Below are 10,196 nucleotides of genomic sequence, written 5' to 3'. Positions count from 1 at the left end.
TCTAAACTTTATCTACAAAATTTTTAATCTTGCATCGCAGATATCCAAATCTGAATTCTTTTTGCCGGTCCTAACCTTATTCCTTTGTACAAACAAAAAGAAAATAAAAAGAATATGAGCTACACTAGCCCATTAAGTAAAACCTACACTTCCTTATCGGATCCAACATAAGTTTTTCATGATAATATAATATTTAAAAAATAATAAATAATATAAAATAAAATATTTCATAGAGCATATAATAAAATAAGTGATAAACCAATCATGCATGCATAAATCATGAACATTTCATAAACATATTTTGAAAATCATTTTTGTCATGTGTCCATGTCATGTTTTCAAATCTTGCTCACAGATATTCGTGCTATGGTCACTTTATATCCATGACAAGGTTAGTGTTCTTAATCGACAAGTTCATATTACGTATGCCAACTTCATACCTGCTGGCAGGGTCTGTGTTCTTATGGATGCTAGCTCCGGATATCGACTTTTCCAAAGAAATTCGTTCATAGCTATCTGAGAGCCTTTGAAATCATTATATCTTTTTCTTAAAACACACATATACATAGGTGGAAAAAAATAATAAAATTCATGCTTCATAATCATGCTATTTTCATAAAACGCATTCATCAAATCAATACTCATAATAAAACATGCTTTTTCATATCACATATGCTGATCTTTATTTTATGAAAAATATGATTTCATCAACAATAATTCTTTGCATGAAAAATATAATTATTTAAAAATAAATAAAGAGCATAAGATCCACTTACCTCAATCATCCTAGATCTTTAATCTTTCTTAAATGAATCAGATAACCTTATTTAAAATATTAAATCAAGATCAATTTTTATTCCATATATTCAATAAAATTTAATAATAATAGAAAGTGGTTGATTAGGTGACCAGTCCGATAGACCATCTGGGCACTGGATTGATTCAGGGTCATAAGTCTGTAGAAAAGGAAAAGATGGCATAATACGAGATCTATAGGTCTTTCTTAGAGAGATAAAGAAGAAGAGAGAAAATATTTAGAGAAAAAATTTTAGAGAGAAAAAATAGAGAGACAAAAGTCCATTCTAGAGAGAGAAAATAATGGTTTAGATCGAAGAGAGAGAGAAGAGAGAGAGTCTCTCTCTTTTTTTTTCTTTTCCTTTTTCTTTTTCTTTTTCTTTTCTTTTTCTTTTTCTTTTCTTTTTCTTCCTTCTTCTTCCCGTGGTCTACTTTGGCAAAATAGGAGACCGAACAATCCCCTCCCTTTTGGCTGGCCGTCCAGGGCCACAGCCGGCACGACGGTGGCCGACGGCAGAAGGTGTCAACGGAGCAGACCAGAGAAACCCAAAGCCGGCGGTTAGCAATGACCACCGGTGCCGGAAAATCAAAAAAAAATGGATGGAATAGGGGCTGTCTTCCTAGACAAAATCCGGCAACTCCGGTCGCCGGCGACCGTGCACACCGATAAGGGAAGAAAGGAAGAGAAAAGAGGAAGAGAGATTGTGGCTTACCTCGAACTCCGATGACCTCTTCGGCGAGGAATTGCGGCGAACACGATGGCGGCTTCCGCGAGCGATTTTCGGCGATACTCACCGTTTCGCTTTGAGACTTCTCGGTGCGAGGAAGGGGGAAGGGTCCCCCCCTTAAATAGAGTCTGAGGGGAGGAGTTTGACTCCTCTCCGGCAGCATTTTTGACTCCGATTAGGAGCCGGTCGGGAGGAAGAAGGAGACTCCCTGCTGGAGTCTTCTTCAATTTTTTTTTTTTTTCATTGGGCTTTTGAGATTTTGGGCCTGGTCCAAGGCCCAAATGGACATAATCTGTATTACATTGTTATTTGCAATATTTAAAAAAGAAAATACAAATTTTGGTTGGAAATTTGCAATATTTCACAAATAGTTACAAGTAATCATAATCAAAGTTATTAAGCTCGACTCCTGTGTGCCTCAGGCCCAGTACTGGTTGCAATTTCTGATAGACTGCAGTCCTTTTAGAACACAGCACTTGCATAGCACACTTGCCTGGTTAGTGAAGCATTTCGGCTTAAAATGATGTGGTGCTGATGAAAGACAAATTCCTTAACATTGAAATTTTTCAGTGCATATAAGATGCCTTCACTACAATTTGTTAAGAATCAACTAAGCAATATAAAGGTTGACCATGACTGGAGGACTAATACATAAACCCAAAGGGAAAGGTGACAACTTATCAAGCTGGTAAAGTTCTTGGCAGTTGGACCAAGTGTCCTGGGATTGAATCCCACCTTCACTAGGATTTAGGGGTTAGGGGTATTTCTGGGACTGCAATCCCTGTTGTGTAGCTCAATCCCTATGTTCCATCAGGAAAAAGGAAAAAAAGGAAGGAGATAACCAAGGCCTCAATGCTTAGTCAGGATTATGCAGCTGAACCCGCCCATAGGCATGCTAGAATCAAATTCTTCCTTAGAAATTCAAATCCAGAGGGAACAGATTTTTTATAACATGAAATGCATTTCTGGTACCATGTTTTGGTGTTGATCGGTGTAACTCCACCTGCAATTATGGACAAACTAATCTCAGAACATTTCCACTAATATCAACATTTTATAAAAAAGAAGATATAATTGTTATAATTAAAACATTAGATCAAGAGAGACAATGATCATAATCCTGAGAAGAGATTAAATAACCTGACCCTCCAACAACATCCCGGGCCCCCGCCCTGGTTCAAGAAGCAGCTACATACATCAAGCAATGCATGGGAGGAGGGCCCAATGATGCACTCATTTTGTGGCTCAGGCTCCTCTGCAGCCATCAAGAGACTCCAAGAAGTGATAGGCATTGCAGTGCCTTCGATCATGCGAGATAGGGTGCTGCAGAGCCTAAGGGAAGATGAAAGATGGGTGGTTTTCGTCGGGCCATACGAGCATCACTCCAACCTCCTCTCATGGCATCAGAGCCTTGCAGAGGTGGTGGAGATAGGAATTGATGACAAGGGCCTTGTTGAGGCCCACGCGTATCGGATTGGATCAATCTAGGCTTTTGATCTAAAGTCTAATATCTTTGAGACAATTCACCAAACACATTGCAGGCATAAATAAACACAGACAAAGAAAACAAGATTTACGTGGTTCGGCACAAGAGGCCTACATCCACGGAGAGGAGGAGCAATCCACTATAAATCCATCCCGAAAAATAGGTACAATATGAGGTATAAAATACCTTTATCCGAAACCAACAAGAAGGCAACAGAATATCGAATAGAAGGCAACCAAGATCCAATCGGATCTACCAATCTCAGCCTCGGCAATAGATCAAGATAAAATAATACCTGAGGTGAAGATACCTTTCTCAACCCTCGGCAAAAAATCAAGATGAATACCTCCTTACCAACTGAAGCAGCACAGGGCATCCGTGAAACCGAGAAGGAAGAAGACAGGTAGACCACCAACAGAACACCAACGGGAGAAAGCCAGGAAGCAACCCGCACAAGAGCACAAGCAGGAGAATGGACAGAGAGCAAAACCCGCACAAGAGCACAAGCGGGAGAACGGCCAGAGAGCAAACCCGCACAAGAGCACAAGCGGGAGAACGGCCAGGAAACAGGCCTGCACAAGAAAACCTTAGAAATTCCTCCACATGCTCGAACCTGCGCTACAAAGAAGGATGCCGCAGCCTCCTATTTAAAGAAAAAACCAATCTCCTCAAAATAGAGATTCACCCGAATTAGAATTCCAAACTGTCACAAGAGATAAACAAGGAAAGAGTAATTTGGAGCAATATATATATATATATATATAACAATCCTCCTTGCAACAAATATTGTACCATTTATATCAAATGTCGATAAAAAACTTTTATAACCTCCTCCTCACCACAAGCCCCGCAGGGCATTACCAAATGCTTATACCAATCAAGTTCAGGAAATTCCTAAACTTAATTGCAGGAATTGGTTTAGTGAACATGTCAGCCGGATTATGGGCAGTGTATATTTTCTGAAGTCTGACATCACCTTTCTCTACCAGATCTCTGATGAAGTGATACCTGACATCTACATGTTTTGTTCGTTCGTGATACATCTGGTCTCTAGCAAGGTGCAAGGCACTCTGACTGTCACAATGAATGTCTAAACAATCCTGTTCGAGACCCAAATCCTGAACCAACCCTTTTAACCAAATAGCTTCCTTTGCTGCCTCTGTCAATGCCATATATTCTACTTCAGTGGTAGATAAAGCAACTGTAGACTGCAAAGTAGCCTTCCAACTGACTGCACATTCAGAAAGAGTAAACACATATCCGGTCAAAGATCTTCTCCTGTCTAAGTCACAAGCATAATCTGAATCACAAAATCCTGTAACTATGCGATTACTCTTTGCAGTGAATATCAATCTCAATTTAGAAGTGCCTTTCAGATATCTAAGTATCCATTTCACAGCTGACCAGTGAGCCTTTCCAGGCTTATCCATGTATCTGCTTACTACGCTTACTGCCTGTGAAATATCAGATCGAGTGCAGACCATCGCGTACATGATGCTGCCAACTGCGCTCGCATAAGGCACTCTAGACATATATCTCTCCTCATCCTTAGTCTGAGGAGAGTCTCTGGCAGAAAGTCTCAAATGACTAGCAAAGGGGGTAGTGACAGGCTTAACTGTAGACATACCAAATCTGTCCAAGACTTTTTCAATATAACTATGCTGAGTAAGGAAAAATCTACCTGACTGCCTGTCACGAATAATCTCTATCCCAAGTATCTTCTTTGCCGATCCAAGATCCTTCATATCAAATGCAATACTGAGCTCGGCTTTCAGTTTCTGGATGATTAACATGTCTTTGGCTGCAATTAACATATCATCCACATATCATAACAAATAACAAAAGGACCCATCTGAAAACTGCTGGTGATACACACAACTGTCATATGGAGATCTACTGTATCCATGGTCGACCATAAATCTATCAAATTTATGGTACCACTGTCTTGGAGACTGCTTGAGACCATATAATGATCTCTTGAGTAAGCATACATGATCTTCTTTATTTGGAACCTCAAATCCAGGTGGTTATTGCATATAGATCTGTTCTTCTAAATCACCGTGAAGAAAAGCTGTCTTAACATCTAGTTGTTCCAGCTCCAAATTTTGAGAAACAACAAAAATAAGTAACACACGGATAGAAGAGTGTTTGACTACAGGAGAAAATACCTCCTTGTAATCAATACCCTCCCGTTGACTGTATCCCTTTGCTACCAACCTGGCCTTATATCTAAAATCTTGAGGAGTGGCTCCTTCTTTCCTTTTGAAGATCCATTTGCAGCCAATTGCCTTCTCACCTTTTGGTAATTTAACTAACTCCCAAGTCTGATTCTTTTCTAGAGACTGAAGTTCTTCAACCATAGTCATGGTCCATTTATCAGCCCGTGAACTACTAATAGCCTCCTGATATGTGGTCGGCTCATCACCAATACTGTCTACAACACTCAGAGCATAATAGACTAACTCAGCACAAGCAGAATCCTCAAAATCATACTTTTGAGGTGCTCTGATCTGACGCTTAGGTCTTCGAGTGGCAATACTATCAATCTGATCCTGATCTTGTAATGTCACCTCCTCCTGAGTCTGAATCTGTGTATCTGTCTGTTGTTGTTGTGATTTAACAGTCTGATCAATATCTACAACAGTCCTATCCTGCTGGCCCTGATCCTGATCACTTTGAGAAGAATTAGGCTGTACCTGCCTTGAAGCAGTAGCTGTCTCATGAAATGTCACATCCCTGCTGACAACAAATCCTTGAGATCCAGGTTCTATGCACCATAATCTATAGCCCTTTACCCCATATGCATATCCAATAAATATGCACTTTTTAGCTCGGGGGTTCAACTTTCCGTCTCTTACATATGCATAAGCTGGACACCCAAAGATTCTGAGTATTGAATAGTCTGCAGGTCTTCCAGTCCACATCTCTTCCGGAGTCTTCATGCTTAATGCTGATGCTGGAGATTGGTTTATAATATGCAGGCTGTGTGAGCGGCCTCTGCCCAAAAATCTCTACTTAATCCTGAACTAGATAGCATAGATCTGACTCTCTCTTGTAGTGTCCGGTTCATGCGTTCTGCCACACCATTCTGTTGAGGTGTACCCACTGTTGTTCTATGTCTAATAATGCCTTCTGACTTGCAAAAGTCATCAAATTCTGTAGAACAAAATTCTAAACCATTATCAGTCCGAAAAATTTTCACCTTCCTTTCAGTTTGCCTCTCGACCATAGACTTCCACAATTTGAATGTTTCAAATACATCACTCTTATTTTTAATGGTGTATATCCAGACTTTTCGGGAGTAATCATCAATGAAAGTAAGTATATATCTTGATCCACCCTTGGATGTAATTGGGGCAGGTCCCCATAGGTCAGAATGAATATAGTCTAATATACCAGTTGTCCTATGCACGTCTGTAGTGAAGCTGACTCTGTGTTATTTTTCAAATATGCAGTGCTCACAGAATCCAAGTGCACCAATCTTCTGACCACTCAGCAAACCATGTCTGCTCAGCTCTTGTAGACCTTTGTCTGAAATGTGTCCTAGTCTTTGGTGCCATAAATGTGTCAACTGCTCAAGAGAAGATTGTACTGCTGATGCCTGACCAACAACTGTACTGTCATCCAGGTAGTAAAGGGTGTCACTTAATTTACCTCTCAATACAGTCAATACTCCTTTATTGATAGTTATAGATCTTCTACCCCATCTGCCCTCATATTCTGCTCTGTCAAAGGCATGTATTGAGAGAAAGTTCTTTTTTAATTTTGGAACATATCTGACATCATCCAATATCACCATAGTATTTGAATTTGATTTAATTTGAATCGTTCCAATACCTTCTATATTACAGATGCCATCATCTCCAAGAAGAACAGTACCACCTTCACAAGATCTAAAAGAAGAGAACCATTCCTTATGAGGTGTCATGTGGAAGGATGCTCTAGAGTCCACGATCCAAGTGTCAGCATGACTAACACTGCAGGCAGCTGTAAATACTGCATCATCTGATATACTGCTATGACTTTCTGAAGAAACTGCAATTGATGCTGTATCAGAGATTGTTCCTTTATCCTTTTGTTTCTTTTCCCTTTTAGATTGTAGAAGTCTACATTCAGATTTTCAGTGGCCTGGCTTTTTGCAATAGTGATAAATACCTGATCTTTTGGGCCGAGACTTTGATCTGTTTTTGGACTTACTTCTACCCTGTCCTCTTTTTTTCTGTTCATCTCTACCTCTAACAGTAAAACCTTGAGCTGGAGTCTGAGCCTGATGCTGAAGCTGTACTTTTAATCTAAGTTCATTGGATAATAAAGTAGCTTCTACTTCTTCAAGACTTATTGTTTCTCTTCCATAAAGTATGGTAGTGGTAATATGCTCAAAGGACTTGGGCAAAGAGTAAATTAGAATCAAAGCCTTATCTTCTTTATCTACATCGACACCAATATTTACTAGATCAAGCAGGAGCTTATTATACTCATCCAAGTGATCCTTAAGTGAAGTTCCTTCTGTCATACGAAATGTGTGTAATTTTTTTCTCAAATATAATCTATTAGTCAGAGATTTTGCCATATACAAACTGTCTAGTTTTTTCCATACACTTTTGGCTATATCTAATTCCACAACATTGCGTAGGACTTTATCACTTAAACCTGAAAATAAGGTTCCTAGGGCTCTCTCGTTAATTTCTTCTTTAACAGCTTTATTATCTCCTGGGATTGAATCCATACCCTTAAAGGCTTTTGCAACACCTTCTTTAACCAACAAATATTTCATCCTTACCTTCCATAGTGAAAAATCTCCCGTGCCATCAAAGACGGCCACTTCATGCCTGATGGTGGTGGAGTGAGAGACAGACGCCGGATCATTAGCCATTGAAAAATTTTGTTTCTTATCACCAGCCATCCAAGTGCTCTGATACCAATTGTTGAGGCCCACGCGCACCGGATTGGATCGATCTAGGCTTTTGATCTAAAGTCTAATATCTTTGAGACAATTCACCAAACACATTGCAGGCATAAATAAACACAGATAAAGAAAATAAGATTTACGTGGTTCAGCACAAGAGGCCTACATTCACGGGGAGGAGGAGCAATCCACTATAAATCCGTCCCGAAAAATAGGTACAATATGAGATATAAAATACCTTTATCCGAAACCAACAAGAAGGCAACAGAATATCGAATAGAAGGCAACTAAGATCCAATCGGATCTACCAATCTCAGCCTCGGTAATAGATCAAGATAAAATAATACCTGAGGTGAAGATACCTTTCTCAACCCTCGACAAAAAATCAAGATGAATACCTCCTTACCAACCGAAGCAGCACAGGGCATCCGTGAAACCGAGAAGGAAGAAGACAGGTAGACCACCAACAGAACACCAACGGGAGAAAGCCAGGAAGCAACCCGCACAAGAGCACAAGCGGGAGAACGGCCAGAGAGCAAACCCGCACAAGAGCACAAGCGGGAGAACGGCCAGAGAGCAAACCCACACAAGAGCACAAGCGGGAGAACGGCCAGGAAACAGGCCTGCATAAGAAAACCTTAGAAATTCCTCTGCATGCTCGAACCTGCACTACAAAGAAGGATGCCGCGGCCTCCTATTTAAAGAAAAAACCAATCTCCTCAAAATAGAGATTCACCCGAATTAGAATTCCAAACTGTCACGGGAGATAAACAAGGAAAGAGTAATTTGGAGCAATATATATATATATAACAGGCCTGCTCAACATGGAGGCCTTGAGGTTTGAACTCATGTCGCCGAAGTATGCAAACCGGCCCTTGCTCGGCTCTTTCTCGGCTTGCAGCAATGTCACCGGAATCCTTACCGACACCCGGGCTTTGGCTCGTCTTCTGCACCAACATGGTGCCTTCGCATGCTTCGGCTTCGCTGCGAGGTAAGCAATGGCCTCCATATTTTTCATCTCATTACATGGCTGAGATAGGTCTCAGACTGGTCCCTGATGGAACAGTGCTCAGCTGCACTCTGTCAAGCCTGCCTTTGTTTTCTTGTTATGGTTTGGAGATCTCTTGTTTTCAAAATTTCAAAGTAGCACCTAAGAAGAATAGAAAATGAAGATGGTGCGGCAAAGCTGGGTTTGACACTCAACTTGGTCAAAAGCCTTCGCTCTATTTTAATTTAGCAGCAAAATCCTTTTTTTCTAATGCTCAATTGAGCAGGTAACGTAATATTTAGTTTGCTAAGAATATTTTAATTTAGATGTGATTCCCCATCAGCTGAAGGAATAAACTATAAGCTGGTCAGCTATCATCATCTGGAGACTTGGAGAACATCAAAACTATAATTTGACCTTATGATACATGACTGCATGACTAGCATGATCAATATGTGAATACATCATTTTCCTTTCTTCTACTTTCAACTTGAGATGATCATCAAAAAAACTTTCAACTTGAGATGTTGCTTCCCGTGATTACCAAGTAACTACTTCCCACCTACCAACAAGATACATCAGCTACCTCCATGACTCTTAAATCACACAAAACCATTTACGGAACCATCTTAATTACTTCCATGGATCATTAATTATTCCTTCTTTAACTTGCATGTGGCCATCCCCCAAGTAATTACTGAGGAAACTAACTATAATGTGTTTCATTGTATTGTATTTTATCAACCATGACCGTGTCTTGACCCTCATGTGCATGTTCATGGATTTAATTAGTCAAGTCTATGCATGCAGTGGCCCATATGTAGAAATTGATATGCGATCAGGTGGTATAGATGGATATGATGCAGTCTTTCTCAGTCCACACAAGTTTGTTGGAGGCCCTGGAACTCCTGGCATCCTCCTGATGAACAAAGCCCTCTATCAGCTGAGGTCTTCGCCACCCTCAACTTGTGGAGGTGGCACAAATGGACATAACCTAAATTTGTATTACATCTGAAGCATATCCAATGAGGATATATATGACTTTAGGAGCTGGACATAATCCAGGTAACAAAGATTATCAATTTATTTCTTGGCAATCCAGGATTCAAATCTCTTCCCTATAAAGCATAAGATGGACTGAAGAGAAAAATATAATATTAAATTTCATATGCATGTACGAGTGCACATTTATAACAGAGAGAAACCAAAATGCCCTAGGATCTAATTCCTGCCTCGTAGAAGCTATCTGATATAAAAAATGTAATAATTTAGGGGTTATAGCTCAAATTGGGC

At 40.1% G+C, this 10,196-nt stretch overlaps 1 pseudogene; it reads left to right on the top strand.

Annotated features, from left to right (window-relative positions):
* The first annotated feature begins 1,553 nt into the window (after nucleotides 1–1,553).
* On the top strand, nucleotides 1,554–9,918 carry LOC140854090 (uncharacterized; annotated as a pseudogene).
* Nucleotides 9,919–10,196: the final 278 nt, after the last annotated feature.

The sequence above is a fragment of the Elaeis guineensis genome, chromosome 15 (genome assembly GCF_000442705.2).
Source record: "Elaeis guineensis isolate ETL-2024a chromosome 15, EG11, whole genome shotgun sequence".
NCBI lineage: Eukaryota > Viridiplantae > Streptophyta > Magnoliopsida > Arecales > Arecaceae > Elaeis > Elaeis guineensis.
Note: the sequence above shows the minus strand (reverse complement) of the source record. Positions and strands in the feature narration are given on the sequence as shown.